Source organism: Halichoeres trimaculatus, unplaced genomic scaffold, assembly GCF_033239565.1.
Source record: "Halichoeres trimaculatus isolate MK-OKI-2021-1 unplaced genomic scaffold, fHalTri1.1 fHalTri1_scaffold_12, whole genome shotgun sequence".
In the NCBI taxonomy this organism is placed as follows: Eukaryota; Metazoa; Chordata; class Actinopteri; order Labriformes; family Labridae; genus Halichoeres; species Halichoeres trimaculatus.
Window position 1 is genome coordinate 12965753 of NW_027437190.1, and position 15761 is coordinate 12981513.

Consider the following 15761-nt stretch of genomic DNA (forward strand, 5'->3'; position numbering starts at 1 on the left):
AGCCCTGGGTTTCCGGTTCACTCTCTACATGTCTGCTGACAGTGTGGAAGTCACTCCTTGGCTTCGTCCCCGTCTTTGCTGACTCATCCAGCAGACAGTGTGTGTTTGTGTCCATAAACATAGCAAGGGAATCCTTTGTGCGTATGAGGTGTCCTCTTGATGCAGTGGCATAGTGCCAGCTAAGCACCTTTCAGCTGGGAAACACTGGGATTGCCCGGTCAATCCATCCACTATTAATTGGATCAGCATGCGTCCGAGGCCTGTGTGAGGCTGCTACAAACTCATGCCCTAATTGGATTAGAGAGTGTGGCAGTTCAGTGTGTGTGTGAGAGAGGGTTTCCCCCACCTTACCGTGTCCCGGTGTGCATAGTAAAGCTGCTGGACTAAGACGTGAGTGTGGCGTCACTCCCTGCAACAGATGTCCAGTCCATGTTGTGACCTGGTGACTGGCTTTGCCTGGCTGCTGCGTCAACCACAAACAGGAGATTCCATCTACGTCAGAAGTGTGACATCACTGCGAGAGAAGGGGAATGCACGGACAGGAAACACTGATTTACCTGACCGACCGAGGAGTTAATTCACCTGACCAAGGAGTCGGCCAATGAGCTGCTATCTGTGCTAACAAGTTAGGTCAACAGATGGAGGTGGAGGCCAGTCAAGAAACATCAGAAAGTCATTTTCACTGTTAGTTCTTACACCCAAAAACACAAAGTACAAATTTACAGGGCAAAATATCTTAAGTCTTTTTGTAGACATATTTTGGAGTTGTTTGATCTGTTGTTTGATTTGGTCAGAGGTTATTCAGGGCTTGATCAGTCTTTTTAAGTCTGTTAATGTTAGTCATGAACAAGTCCCCGCTGAAAAATGAATGAAACAAAGTACTCAAGTAGGACAAAGCCTTAAAGTGATACTCCTGGATGGAACAAGTTGGGTCCTATCACAAGGTTTAGGGCAGAAATTACCCCTACAGCAGTGTTTTTGTGCAGCAGAAGCCCAGAGCGCTCGCACCTAACACTCCCTCCGGGGGGAGTGGGGCCATATTTTACTTGACCAAAAACACAAATAAACGGACTCCCACCAAAAAAATCTGATATCGGTCTGCATTCATGCTTTATTTAGAGAATTTTCAGCGCGTTACTTTCACACAAAAACACCGCTAAATGAGGCTCTAGTTTTCATTGTGTAAAATGGTGCTACCTCCGCTGCAGAGCCGCAGACTGACAGATTTTTTTGGTGGGAGACCGTTTATTTTTTTGTTTTTTGGTCAAGTAAAATATTGCCCCGTCTGAGTGCAGAGGAAACCGGCAGAGGAGCAGGGAGGGGGTGTTTGGTGCGAGCGCCCTAGGCTTCTGCTGCACAAAAACACTGCTGTAGGGGTAATTTCTGCCCAAAACCTTGTGATAGGACCCAACTTGTTCCATCCCGGGGTATCACTTTAACGGGGAAAAAATTACAATGCCTTAATGTAAATGTGTTTATATTCAGACAAATGGTCCCTCTCTGGGGAGCTTCCATGGCTCCCCTCATGTGTATCATGGGGGGATAGGACTGACTAACCAGGGTCGAAATAGCTCTTGACAAGCCAAAGTTGACTACACTAATTAAATGTTCATTTGCTTCTTCTTCTTCTTCTTTTTCCTCAAGTAACCAGAGAATATTTTGGAAACTTTTTTGAGAGTAGGAGAAATTTTAGCAGAGTGTTTGTTTATTTCACTGCAACTTAAATAAGCTTTTACTTCTGTGCAATGTACATAGGTTAATTCAGTTTGGTGTTTGCAAAAATAAACATGTCTACAGAAGTTATTAGGGAAACACTTTCTCCGCTGTGATTTTTCATCAGAGTATAATACAAATTATTTTTTGTGTAGAACTCTTAATTAGTCATTGGTGAAACAGAGTTTGGTAACAGCAATTTTGCAGAAGCTCCCTCTGCAGAAGAAGAGGGAATGTGGATGTGGGGGGAGTGCTGAGGGCTGAGTTATGGGTTTTCATGAGGCCCAAAATTTCTTGCAACACCCCTGCCTTCATATAATCCCCCAAAAATGAAAGTGCCCTTAACTCATGGCTGTAAATCATTCATACAAACACTGTTAATGAGCAGGTTTAAGAAATATGACTCAGTTATGACAGACTTGCTACCTGTCCAGGTAGTGACTTGCCTCAAAGACTGACTCAAGCAACAGGTAGCATTAATGAAATGATTTAATAGTTTGAGTAAAAATGGGAGATTAGGACTGTTGGAGAAAGAAAACAGTTCATCTAAAGTTTGCTTTTCCTTTCCATGAGTTAGAGAGAGCCTCGTATTAAGGGCTTAGGGAGTTAACTAATGAACTTAATTAAGTCATTACAAGCACAACTGTCATTATTAACCTGTTCACCTCTTTGCTGAAAGTGTGTCACGAAAACCGAGCTTGAAGGTTGTAGAAGATTTTAAACCCAGAGGACAGTTTGATCCCTACGGTACAAAAACCCCCATAAAGAATAAATTCTTAGTTCATCAAACATCATTCCTTCTTCGCTTCATGATTACAAGGTAGGGTTTAGCCCCATGAATTTGAGGAAAGAAGTCATTTAGACAGTAAAACCCCCAACTTCTCTGAGCACTAGCTGTTCAAACTCACGTCCATGAAAAACTACCGTAGAGGAAACAAAGACTCTTCTGATGTGTCTCTAACACTGTGTGACATCACCATTCGCCATGATATGAAAGAGACAACATGTTCTTGTCCAAAATTAAGGAATTACGAGATAACTTATGCCATCCGTAAAGCCCGAGGCTATTTTTCCCTTAAAGCTCAGAAACCAATGCACAGAGCACGTGCTACCTTAGCATGCATGGTGCTTTATATGAAAGAGCTTTCTGTGTTTGTGTGTCCTTAAATTCTCTACAATGCAAAAACCAACAACAAAACAACTAAGTGGTCAATATGAGAAAGCTTTTGTCCAGTTTGATTAGTGTTATGTTTGTACACAATAATACTCTATCTCAAAAAGTACCCCTTCTGTCACCTGACTAGTGCAACAAAGTCTGAACTTAGCTTCGCTCCTGTGTTTGCATGTGTGGGCGAGTGAGTGGGGGCAGGGAAGCTGAATGTGCCGATCCATAAGCCCCATCAACAGAAAAACTACTGTTCCTCAACCGGAAAGAGCACTGGAGGAGAAACACTCAAACTGAATGTCCTCAGAGCAGTTCAAACACATACATAGATGAACACACACACACACACATACACACAGAAACACACAAAGTAAGCAAGCGGAGATGTCAATACTGAATTTTGGCTAAAGGAACATTGGGCAGCAGGGGCAGAGTTGGACTAAAAGATAGCTCTCTGAACTCTGGCCCAGCCGAGCATCAAAAGACAAAATGAGCTGTTTTTGGAAAGGTATTAAATAAGTTCTAATCTGAAAAATCTATTTACTAAAATACACTTAATGAGAAATTCAATATAACTTTAGGAGGCAGTCAAAATATGTGTATGACCATCTGTAAGCTTTCACTGTCAGACACTGAATTATCGCTAACTATCGCTTGCATACATATTGTTTTCATTTCAAGAAAAATTATGTTATCTGAAAACAAATATCCCCATGTCAAGAAGGAATTTGGGGGAAAGCATTTTTGATAACAGCACAGCATTACACTGCTCAGTACTTGTTACATCACTGTGGTTTCCACTTCAGTGACTGAGGGCAAAACAGAGAGCTGGTTCTTGCTTCTCTATCTCCATCTCTGCCTTTTTTTCTGTCCTCTTTACCATTCTTCCTACTCTCTTTTTTGCATTAATATTCACCAACAAAAAATACATTCAATCATAAAATTATTCTAAGTATGACACAAAAGAAAACAGAGCATTTGTGATACAACTTTAAGTATAAGAGTTCAAGGAGAATCTGACAACAGCTAATCAATACAAGGGTTTTATGTTTTTTTTTCACAGGGATGGTCTTTTAGGACTGGATTTGAAGATGTACATTTTTTAAGAAGAAAACTGTTCGAATGATGCTAAAGCTAAAAGTATCTCTCGTATATCTGGCTATACCAAGAGTTACGAGATGTCAAATGTAATGGAAACCAATAAAGTTGATACGTTATTGGTAATTTAGATAAACTAAGCCTTAGAAATTAGACCACAGAGCACACTTAAAACAACTTTTAAATTATAGTTTATTCAAAGCAATGCATTAATTACTCCAGGAAACACAAAATAAACACAGAGGAACCGCAGCTGAGCACAGCTGTTAGAGCACTGAGAGCTCTAATGTGTGAGTATACAGGTGTGTGCCTGTGTTTGCTTGTGTTTTTAGTGCTAGATGTGGCTTGTGACCACAGATCTTTCATGACATGTTCATTAACCATCAGCGCTTCATCAGAACTGTTGATGAAAAAACATTAAAATTAAAAGGAACTCGAACATGAGGCTGTTTCTCTCAGCACAATGCTTTTCATCAAAGTCACACCAAAAAAAGTTGAAAGTGAAGGACACTGATGTTACAGTCCCCTCCAACACAACCTCGGTTGTTTTAAACCCGGCCCTACAAGCCACGCTCGTTCACACATCAATCAAACACCTCCTTCCACTCACACCCACACACTAACACACAATTCATGTGCATATTTACAGTACATGGGTAATTACGTACAGGCATGCACAAGTCCTGTCCTCATCCAAAAAAATACAACCTCAGGCTTTGTATGTACTCTATGTGTAATCCAAACTCAGGAAGATCCATTTAAGAGTATAAGAGTGCCTTCCAGCCACTTTCCTTATATGTCTGTGTGTTTGTGTGTCAGAGCTCATACGCAGGTATATGCTGTACTGGGAGAGCAACTCACTTTCTCAGGCCATAAGCAGGCTCTAAAAAAGAAAAAGAAAATCATCAAATGTCTTGACAGTATTAAAAAAACATTCTTCATCTGTGGGTTTTGTTAGGAGTAAACTTGAGAAATTTTGTAGTCTTTGAAAAAACAAGAACCTAATTACTACTAGTGCTTACTTGCTTAAAGGGTCTGAAGGAATATGTTACTTGTTAGTAAACATAAATTCAAACCGGGCTCCTTCTCCCTAGATCAGTGCCAGCGGTAGCACACACCTACAGCCCTCGACCGAGACTACATGAACACATTCACTAGATCAGCAACCACCAGCAGCATTGCATTTGTTCGTGGGAGAGACGAGCTGTGCACCTGACTTGGCATCCCAATACAACCAAAACATCAACATACAGGCTGAGGAGGGGGTTGAGGCAGACACAGACACTAACACACGTGTGCAGAGACCCGTAGGAGACGACTGAGCAGTATCATTCCTGTTAATGTTGACATTCTATTTTTTTTAGGAAAATCCAGCAGACTCTACCTTTAAAGGTGCTGTGAGAAAAGTCAGTGTTTTATTGGGATAAAGACTCTGTTTCCCATGAGCACTAGCACCCACTGTTGTAAGGATGTGACTCTTACGAAGGTGTGCATTTGTTCTGAAGCAAATGAATGGAGAGCAGATCTTAAACGGGATGCAAAGCGACAAAATAATGTATTTACTTGTAGTTATGTTGCGCTATTATTCAAAACATGACAACAAGACAGCTTTGTAAATATTATTCTATTAGAAGTGTTCATAACATGTAATGACAGTAATTCCTAGTTATGTCCCTCCAGCGCTCATCTACCAAGCAGAGAAAACGTAACCTCACTCTTCGTTTTATTGATAGACTCTCAAGTTTGAACAGACCACTGTAGAATAACTGCTGACTGTGGGTTAGAATGAACATTATCACAAACATTTTAGCCTGTGTGTTATAGCTTTTAGCCCATGCTCCATCACTCTCCCATTTAGCTTTCTTCTGTCCCTACTGACCTTTTTCTTTTTGACAGTCCAGTGTACACCATCACTACAACATTAATCAAAAAAATTGTTTTCTCCAATGTGCACTGAGGATTTTATTTTAAATTGTGAATACAATCAGGAATATATCTACTGAACGAGACTTTTTCAAGATCACTGAAGAAGTCCCAACACGGACTTAAAAGAAAAGGAAAATGTACAAGTCTTGAGTTGTGAGCATCATCACAATCATTACAAGAACAGTGTTAGTGCCTCGTCTTTTTTGCATGGCTGTTTGACGTATACTTTGTCACTTTGGTAAATGTGTCTTCATTGGTGGTTTCCCCCACTACCAACAGAGCTGTGAATGACTCGATGGCTGTGAAGCTGCTAAAATTTCGAAATACATATTTGTACATTTTGAGGTGGGCTGTGTGACAAGGTTTGGAAAATGAAATCTCTTCCCTTGGAAACAGGATGTTTTTATCAATTATATCTGAGAAGAAGCTATCGGAGACCCCTCAACACTTCAACCCACCAGTAGAGATATGCGCACACACACTAGCACATGCACACATCCGCATGTCACAACAATCCCCAAAGATGTACACCCTTTGCCAGTGAAAGGAGTGTTTTATCCAATCAGAGGCAAGAGGCTGATAGAGGAGGAAGTTAGTGTGTCACACTTTGTGTTCATCATCATCACTGACAGAAATAGCTCCGTCAGTGAGTAAACAACACATCTCATTCATAAAAAAAAAGCAAACGCCTACTTGACAGTGCAATAAGAGGAGGTAAAGACATGGAGAGCAATAGGGATAGACACTTGCACAGACGGAAAGAAATATAGCAACAAAAAAAAGAGTAAAACAAAGGAAACAGGAAAGGAAGGAAGACAAAAGAATTGCACGAGACACAAGAAATAGAGCCTGATGATGACATCACATCCTCGTCACTGCTAGTTCCACTTCTTTGGTTTGGAAAACACCAGAAACCTACGTCACGTGGTGAAACACCACTTTCCAATTCTCACACTTGCTTGATAAATTCACCCAGGCACTTATATATACAATCTCACACACACACAGACACACAGACACACACACACACACACACACACACACACACACACACACACACACACACACGTAATACCAGAGCTGTAAAAATATTGTAGTCACTTGTAATACAGGACTCAATGCATCCATGCGTGTTGAAGCAGCTGCGCCCCAGCCCACACCTTGTGCCATTACACTCAAACCACTTTCCACTTACACACACAGGAAGACACGCGATACCAGATAAGGAAGTTGTTAAGCGTTGTTAAGTTACATGCATCGAGTTTGTGTGTGTGCATGCAGATTGTGTCAGAAAGAGGAAGTGATGCAAGCTTTAATGGAAGGTATATTTTTAGAAAAGAGCGGAAGTGTCACTTCTCTTTCCAGGATTAGCAAATACTCATGAAACACAGACAAGCAAACTCACAAGAGCAGACAGTGAAAGTGCGCACTTCCACGCCACAAACACCAACACAGTCTTCCAGTGGTGCGCAGTGGAGGAAATTGCTCTATGTAGTAGTTTTTCAATAACACTACACAACTCTGACTGCAAATAAAGCTCCTCTATTAATGTTCCAATTATTTCAATTTTTACAATTAAATGTAAAAAAATTTAAAAAGCACCTGGCCACAAAATGTAGACTTTTTGAACCCATACACCCATACTGTATCAAATCAGCGTCATCCAACAGCTACTTTCTACACCTATGATCACAACCAACCCACAGGTCAGCCCAGGTGACATTAAGCTGTGTCATTGCAAAACTGATGTCATCTGATTGTCATGGTATGCCACGGAGAGTGGGTGTTTTCACTTCCATTTACATCATATGGTCACAGTATGAAACTTGCATGTGAGACTTGAGTGGGTGACATTTTCTACCTTGATGTCTGGACCTCCAACCTTCTCCAAAATGTAACCAGAAGAGTCAGGGACAGTAATATTTTTAACAGTGGCACACTGTTGAGATTTAGACCTGACTCCCCACAGGACTGTGTGAGTATCGAAGAAACTACAAGGGGACTCAGTGTCATGCAACCTGATTGAAGCATGAGAGTGTTACTGTGTTTTTGTGCCTCCAAAGTGTATGGCATTTTCATCAAGCACTAAACCAAATCATCACCAACCATAAATACCATTAAAAGACTGCATCCTGACTTGAGCCGGATGCATTTGTTAGGGTTGATTTTGAAAAGTAGAGTTAAGTCAGGGTGAGACAAGAGGAAGTCTAGTAAGATCCCAGATTACAAGCGTTAAACTGCATGTGCGAAGTAAAAAACTGCATGCGCTTTCAGTGAGTGTGTTCCAGGTGATCTTACTATCACAGCATGCACATTTGGTATTGGTTGCAAAAGCAGTGCTGACTGCTCTATTTTAACGAGAATTGTGTGTGTGCTTCTGGCTGTCACCGTAGAGAGTTTGGGAGAGCAGAGTGGCCGTAAATGAAAATAAAGTTTGAAGTGATGGAGGTGGAGGTCTTGGTAAGGAAGTCATACAAACAATGGTCTCAGGGCACGTGTCCATATTCAAGATAGCAGTTAAATTTAATTGATTTAAAAAGCGTTGGTTTCAATGTTTCATTACTCTTAAATAAAGATTATTAGACATCATAAAGTCAGTTCCTCTACTGTTGCCATAGACGAACACTGTCCACAAGTGCACCACCAGTTAGCATTGAGTGGTGGACGTGCTCCTGTTTGTTGTTCTCGAGCCAGCTCTTCGTCTCTCTCCCTCTGCATCCTTCTTTCATGGAGCTCCTTGTCTGTGTACTCAGGCTCAAACCGGTAAGGACAACCGTCAAACTCGAAGTCGTAGTCTGAAGACGGTAGACGAGCTGACTTTATGATAACACTGGCAATGGATGAAAAAATATATAGCCCAAATGAGCGATTTTGCAGAGATTATGTCCCGCGCTGAAGCTCCCTTGCCGTGGTCCCTGCTAAGTGCGGCTAAAATCGGTTGGATCTAAATAACTTCTGAAGGACTCTGAGCTGCACGATGTTTGTCTGAGTGAGTACATGCGCATATACACACACCTATAAATAAGGTCCAGGTGTCAAAAAACTGGAGTTGCCCTTTAAATATAGGGGTAATTATGAGTAACCTTCAGTTTTTCATACATATAGTTTAAGACTTGGTTTAGTATTATGTGTAGCTGTGTTAGACTGTTGAATTTTGACTGCTAACTCAAATTTCCCTTTATGACTTATAATTATTCTTCAATAGCCTAATAAAAAAGCCATGAGTCAGGTTTTATACCCACATCACTTGTCCATTGCACTGCTCCTAGCATAGTAAGGCTACAACTTCAGAGTCTTTTGAACAACTCAAAACAAAAAACATTCTGCACCAGAAACCAGACAGGGCCCAAAATGAACGTTTTTTGATACCATGGATGAAGGACGTCTCAGTAATGGAGACATGGAGAGAAAAAGAGGATGTTTTTAATAGAACTGCAGCTTTTCAGAACCTTTCACAAACACATGAGCAAACACAAGTAAACACAAGCACACACTCCATACAAGTACAAGACCCAATCCCCTCGCCTCCCTGTGGTGTTCCTCTGGGGGGGTTAATGGACGCACTCACTCACCCTGATACTTTCCTTCTCCCTCAAGCTCATCTTCCACTGCCCCTGTCCTCCCACTCCCCTTTTTTTTCCCACTTCACGAGTGTTTTCCACCCCAGTGGAAACCAGGGGGGTGGGCTGTACACCAGCGTCTACAGTTTACACAGAAAAATGGGTCAGATAGAGGAGGGTGGTGGATGAGACTGGGAGGGGGGTTTGTATCTCCACCATGGAGCGGTGTATGTGGTGATGTGGTGCTGAGGGCAGGGTGTGTGTGTTTGTGTGTGTTTGTGTGTGTTTGTGTGTGTTTATGTGTGTTTGTGTGTGCGTGTTTGGAGGTGACAGGGGTGAGCTGGTGGTGAGAGCCCCCAGGCTGGCATCACCTTTAGGCACATGCTGCTGCTGGTGGACTCCTCTGCACTTAGATTTTTGAAGGCAGAAACAGTCACTTCTACCACAAACCCAATGAAAATACATCTGAATTGTTCTTTTGGTGTTAGTTTCAGTTTTCTTCTCTATTAGCTTGTTAATTTTTTAATAACACATTACAGGGAGCAAACAGTAAGTGTGGAAGAAAAATTAGGTGTTTGTCAGATCCTTTTCTAAACCAGTCCAAACAGGAACCCTGCACACTAATTTTATCTCATAAACAAGCAAGCTTATTTTGACGCTTTGTTTAAGACCGTCGTGTACATCAGTGTGCATGTGGGTGTCTTCGTAGTGAGTGTGTGTGTGTGTGTGTGTGTGTGTGTGTGTGTGTGTGTGTGTGTGTGTGTGTGTGTGTGTGTGTGTGTGTGTGTGTGTGTGTGTGTGTGTGTGTGTGTGTGTGTGTGTGTGATTGCATGAGCGCATGTGTGATGTTGATGCGTAGGAGACAGTTACGTGTTTTGGCTTACAACATGGTTGTCGGTGACTTGAGTTGTCATGACGATTTTTAGTGGGACTTCACCATGGTGACCATGACTGGACACACATACACACTCACACTCTTTATCCATTTCAATTGAATATTTTGTTAAATATATGAATGACACACTTTTGTCTATTTCTTTTTTTTTTTTACTTTTTGCACAAATGCAGTTTAGTCTGACCCAGTTATCAGGACAGGAAAACAGGCTTTTAGTCAAAATAGCTGACACACTAATCATTTTTAAAAGTAGAACAAAACTGTTTTTGTCGTATATATGCATACGGATTTGGACTGAAATTAAAAACTGGTGCTCTCAGCTCTGAGAAAAGAAGACCCTGAATAACCCATTTCCCTTTGTGCTTATTATGAAGTCTCATTGTGTCGTCAGGGACTCGGTTTGTTGCACGCCCTGAACATATTATGAGCTTCGATCCAGGATGTTTACAGGGTAAAACAGAGTGTAAAGAGAAACCATGAGGACTTACATGCAATGATGTTCATGTCAGCTGCTGTGATGTGACCTAACAATCCTACAGATCTATTTTGACTATGAGTGACTTTCTCTGGGCCCCCTGGGATTGGTCAGAAACCATCATGATCTCTTCCTTTGAGTGGAGAGATCATCTCTCTGCCCAATTGAATATTCCAGAAAATGTCTCTAAAGTCCTTCTTTTAATGGCAGAGAATGACTTTGCAGCTAATTGCAATTAGCAATTAGCTGACGAGTGGTCAGCTGACCACTTGTCACAACCTATAGTTAACACAAATTGCCACTATAAGAAATGAGGCAGAAAACTTTGTGAAAACAAAAGTTGGTGCCATTCTCAAAACTTTTAAGCATGACTTTACAGGGACTGACCCTCAAGAGCAGATGGTGTAGATATTTATTCAATGCACACCATAATGTTTGCAGGTATTAAAGGACTCAGTGTTTTTTTGTTGTTTCAAAAATTCATGTATTGGTCAAATCCTGGAATCAGCAAAGACTTGAGCCTTTATTCAAGGGGCGTCCAACCTGCCAACTGAGCTAAACCCTTCACATGGACTCGCAGGTGACAAGAACGGGTTTTCAAGCCGCAGTGGCATGTACAGATAATTCTTTCATAGAGAGAACAAAAGTTACAAATGTAAGCGAATGTTCGCTGTTGTTATATAGATTTGTCTCAGTCCATCTCCTTTTATCCCTCTCCCCAACCACAGGATGGATGGATGGATGGATGGATGGATGGATGGATGGATGGATGGATGGATGGATGGATGGATGGATGGATGGATGGATGGATGGATGGATGGATGGATGGATGGATGATAAAACTCTCACTCCATCCAGTAAAAATACTTCATATGTAAAAGTTCCCTGAAAAGCACACCATGAGAAAACCAAGCAGATGTGAACCCTTGAATTGCCCTAAAGGAACTTCAGAGCCTTCAAACAAGAACCAGCAATCCTGAGAGGGGCCCAGAGACCATATCTAAGGATGAGTTTTGCACTGCAGTCTCGTGTTTACACTAACACGTCCTATTTCAAGTGGAAAACAATAAATTAGTGCATCCATGAACACCTGGATGTTAAATACCTACACATGGTCCTTATAGTGGTGTGTCTTCAAAAACTGTCCCTAAGCATCATTTCCCAGCAGAGTTTCATACAAAACTTACTAAAGACAAATTATTCACCAAAACAGTCTAATGTGAATGTCTGTTACAGTGTGCACACCTGACCCACTAAACAAGTCAAATCCTTTGTTTGAATTTACATTGAACAGATGTTTAGGGTGCTCTGCATTAGGGATGCACCAATCCAACTTTTCTGGTCCTGATACCAATACCGATACCAGGGCTTTGGATGTTGGCCCGATACTGACAGCAATACTAATCTGTAGGAGTGTATCGGTACATGTATCCCTGCCGCTCCATAAGGCCGTTTGGTTCAGTACAGTGCTGTATTCGAAGGAGTACAGTAAGTTTACGTTAGCCCCTGCACATGGCTCTTTAATATTCACGTGAGTACTCGTCTATGATTGGCTGAGCAGGGAAGGCGTTTCAATATTCATGAGGAAAGTGGTCTGTGATTCGTGCTTTGCGATCATGTGCATATCATGTGGACGTGACGTCTCACGGTGAGCCAATCAGAAGATGAATATCAAAGAGCTTGAAGAGCCTCTCCCCTTGCTGTATAATGGCAAGTCTTTGGTTTAATAAACATGCTAAACAAGCAAATGGTTTTGCGTTGTTCTATACTGTACCAAAAATGTACCGAACCGTGACCCTTAAACCAAGGTACGTACCGAACCGTGATTTTTGTGTACCGTTACACCCCTACTAATCTGATACCAGTGTCAGATTATAACCTGCATGCCCTATTGTGGGATCAGAAGGGTAATGTTTGGGGTGAAAGGCAAAAAATGAGTATATGGAATTACTGAAGTTGATATTAATTCAAAATATGAAATATCTAAATTTCTACCAGCAGTTTGTTGAAAAAGAAAAAGAACAATGCTTCAGAATTTACAGAAATTACTATATAATTGTAATCTTTTATACCCTGTACCAAAAACAAAGAAAGTGAGTGCATCAGAGGCAACACTCCAAATCAAGCAGCCGAGTGCGCAGGTCAAAAAAAATGCATAGAGCTGGTTGCCTAAATTGGCACCATGGATCCCATCCCACAGATACCCAATCCAGCCTTGAGGGGTTAGATCGAGGCAACAACCGATACCAGGATCTGGATCGGTGCATCTCCTCTCAGCATCCTGGTTTAAAAGGTGAACTCTGAGAGTTTTAAACATAAGACTTTTTATAGGTCCTGGAGAGTCCTCCTGCACAAGTGAGGAAATTCAATAATAGATACTAAGCATACATTGTTGTTAGTTAGTTAGTTAGTTTCTCATTAATTTTGAGCATAGTCTACGTTTAGTTAAAGCTCCTGTGAGTAACTTTGAACTGGTGTGTGATGATGCTTTTTTTGCATAATGTGGTCCAATGGTGGTTCTATACATTTGCTGCTTTTCTGCGTGTATAGGTAGATTTTTTTTCTGCACGTATCGCTCAGAGAATATTTACTGAAGAAAAAACTAAAAGAATGAAAAAGATCTATTCAGTGAGTTGTAAATCATCAGGATGCTTGCCACCTCACAGAAGTTACAGGCATTAAGCATGACAACAAAGAACTGTCCTACTTGTTTTGGTGGACACAAAGAAAAATTACTGTAAATTCTAGTATTTTCTAAAACCAGTCAAAAACGCTTCATTAGAGCTTTAACTTTTTGGCATTTTTTGGCTGATGACAGAGCTACATATCATAAATTAACTCATGTAATGTCACATAAGTCAGAGAAAGCTTTGACAAAAGTTGCTGACATGAAGGAAAGACTAAGTGGATTTATAGAGAATATATGAAAAAAAAAAAAAACTTCTGTATATACCCATTCCTTTAAGTGTCTTAAACTACAAAATGAAAAGAAATTCAAGAAAGTCATCATCATGCCATACTGAAAGTTCTCTGTTTCTGCAAAGTTGTAACAGATCAGTTTGTAACTGGGTGGATCTTTCCTTTAAAAGAGAGCCTTTGAAAGTAGAATTGTTGATGTAACCTTGACTGCTAAGAGATGATTTTGTATCTGTGATTATAGACATGTAACATAGTATAAAACTTTAAAAAGAAGTGTTTAAATTTATCTACACATATGCCTTCATGAGTTTTTGGTAACGTGTATACATGAATCAGAGCAACTTGCCTAAATGGCACAGAAACCCACAGTTTCACACTGTGGTGCCAGAGCAGATGTCAGTGATCTACCGTGGGGTACGAGTTTCACAGGTCAGTTGACCGTTTCAGCCACAAGTTGACGTTCAGTGGCACAGAAAGTAAAAATCTCCCACATAGATACTCCCACATACACGGGACGAACTCAGACGTCAGCCAATCACACACAACAAAGCTCTGACATCATGGCTGACATGACAGCTAAGCAGGAACAGCTGTGTAGTAGTTACAGGCCACACCACAGGAGAGTGACGCAACAGTGTGTGTGAGCGGAGGAGTGTGTGTGTGTACTGTATGCGAGTCTAGGTCAGTACTGCGTCTGAATGGGATATAGGACAGAGCTGGTGTGGTCAGTGAGGAAGAGATGAGTCACAAGGTCAGACTGAAGTTACATTCCATTAAAGGGGGAAGAGGAAGGCAGAAAAAGTTTGAGAAAGTGAAGAAAACTGAAGTAAGACCGTGTAGAAGGAATCAGACATGACAGACAGGAGAGGTGTGTGTTTTAGGGATTTGTTAACACATTTTATCAACTCTTGGTCCAAAGCAAAGATCTCATGAACTCTGTGATGAGGTTAAGTCCACACAAACGGTCATGTGTTTCCATACTTTGTGGTGTTACGTGTTCATGTTGCGTACAGATAGCTGTGTTTGAATGGTGGACTCCGCTGGGGAAAGGAGGGAATCCTGCCCAGACATTCCATGGCACAGATTCCCAAAGAGTTTCCACTACAAGAAAGAAACACATACACACAAAGATTCCTGTCTAATGAAAGATGAGAAACAAGAGGAAAAAGCAGGAAACAAGAACTCTAGAAAAGCACAGCACAGCAATCTGTCAGATAATGAGCCATTGGTTTATTAGTTTAATGTTGAGTGGCACAAAAACACTCAGTCAGGCAGCACAGCAGCCAGCGCCCAGCATGCAAATCTCTAACAGGACACAGCTCCAAATGGGGCTTCCCATGATGCAAAGTAAGGGCAGTCCCTCTGATACAGAGGAAAAGTGCACCCATGCACACGTGGCGTAGAATTGTGTATGGACCTAATGGAAGTCTCCATACCAATCTGAAACAATGGATGAAAATTTAAGGTTAAAAGGATAAAAATGCGCCTAATGCAGCACCCAATGGGTTAAATCTATTCTTACTTCCTAAATACTTCTTTGAGACCAGTCTGTTTTTTGATTGGCTTAGCTCCCTGAAGGCTACCAAAGGTGTTTCGCTTGCAGTTTTTGCCAGCATTGATGAGAGGAGGTCGACACTGTTCTCATTCGCTCATACCAGGGCAAGAAAAGAAAAGTGAAAGACATTAGAAGTAAGGATTGCCAGATACGGATACCAGTTCTTGGTATCAGGCTGATACCAGCCCTTTGTCTTGGTATCGGTACTTGTGAAGGCTGCAGATACTAGCAGCAGATACTCTTGGCAAAAAAAAAAAAACGTATGTCGAGCAAGTCCTCCTCGCCACTAGTTGCTGCTAATTGCTGTGGTTTAACACCACTGCAAATGTGCGCCAGTTCCTTTTAAGACGATATGAATGAACCAGGAAGAGTTAACAGATTAAATTTCTTTATTTTGCACTTTAGTTTACTTTAAAAAATACTTAAACTCTGACAGTTGTTAGTTTTATTGTGCA

General features: G+C 41.2%; 1 long non-coding RNA gene across 1 annotated transcript in view; it reads right to left on the reverse strand.

The window, feature by feature from the left end:
- Positions 1 to 237: 237 nt before the first annotated feature.
- LOC141801380 (uncharacterized) overlaps positions 238 to 15761 on the reverse strand; it is a 34944-nt gene continuing 19420 nt past the window's right edge. Inside the window, exon 3 of the long non-coding RNA XR_012599389.1 lies at positions 238 to 514. This is a non-coding gene — a long non-coding RNA (uncharacterized LOC141801380). The remainder of the gene's footprint in view (positions 515 to 15761) is intronic.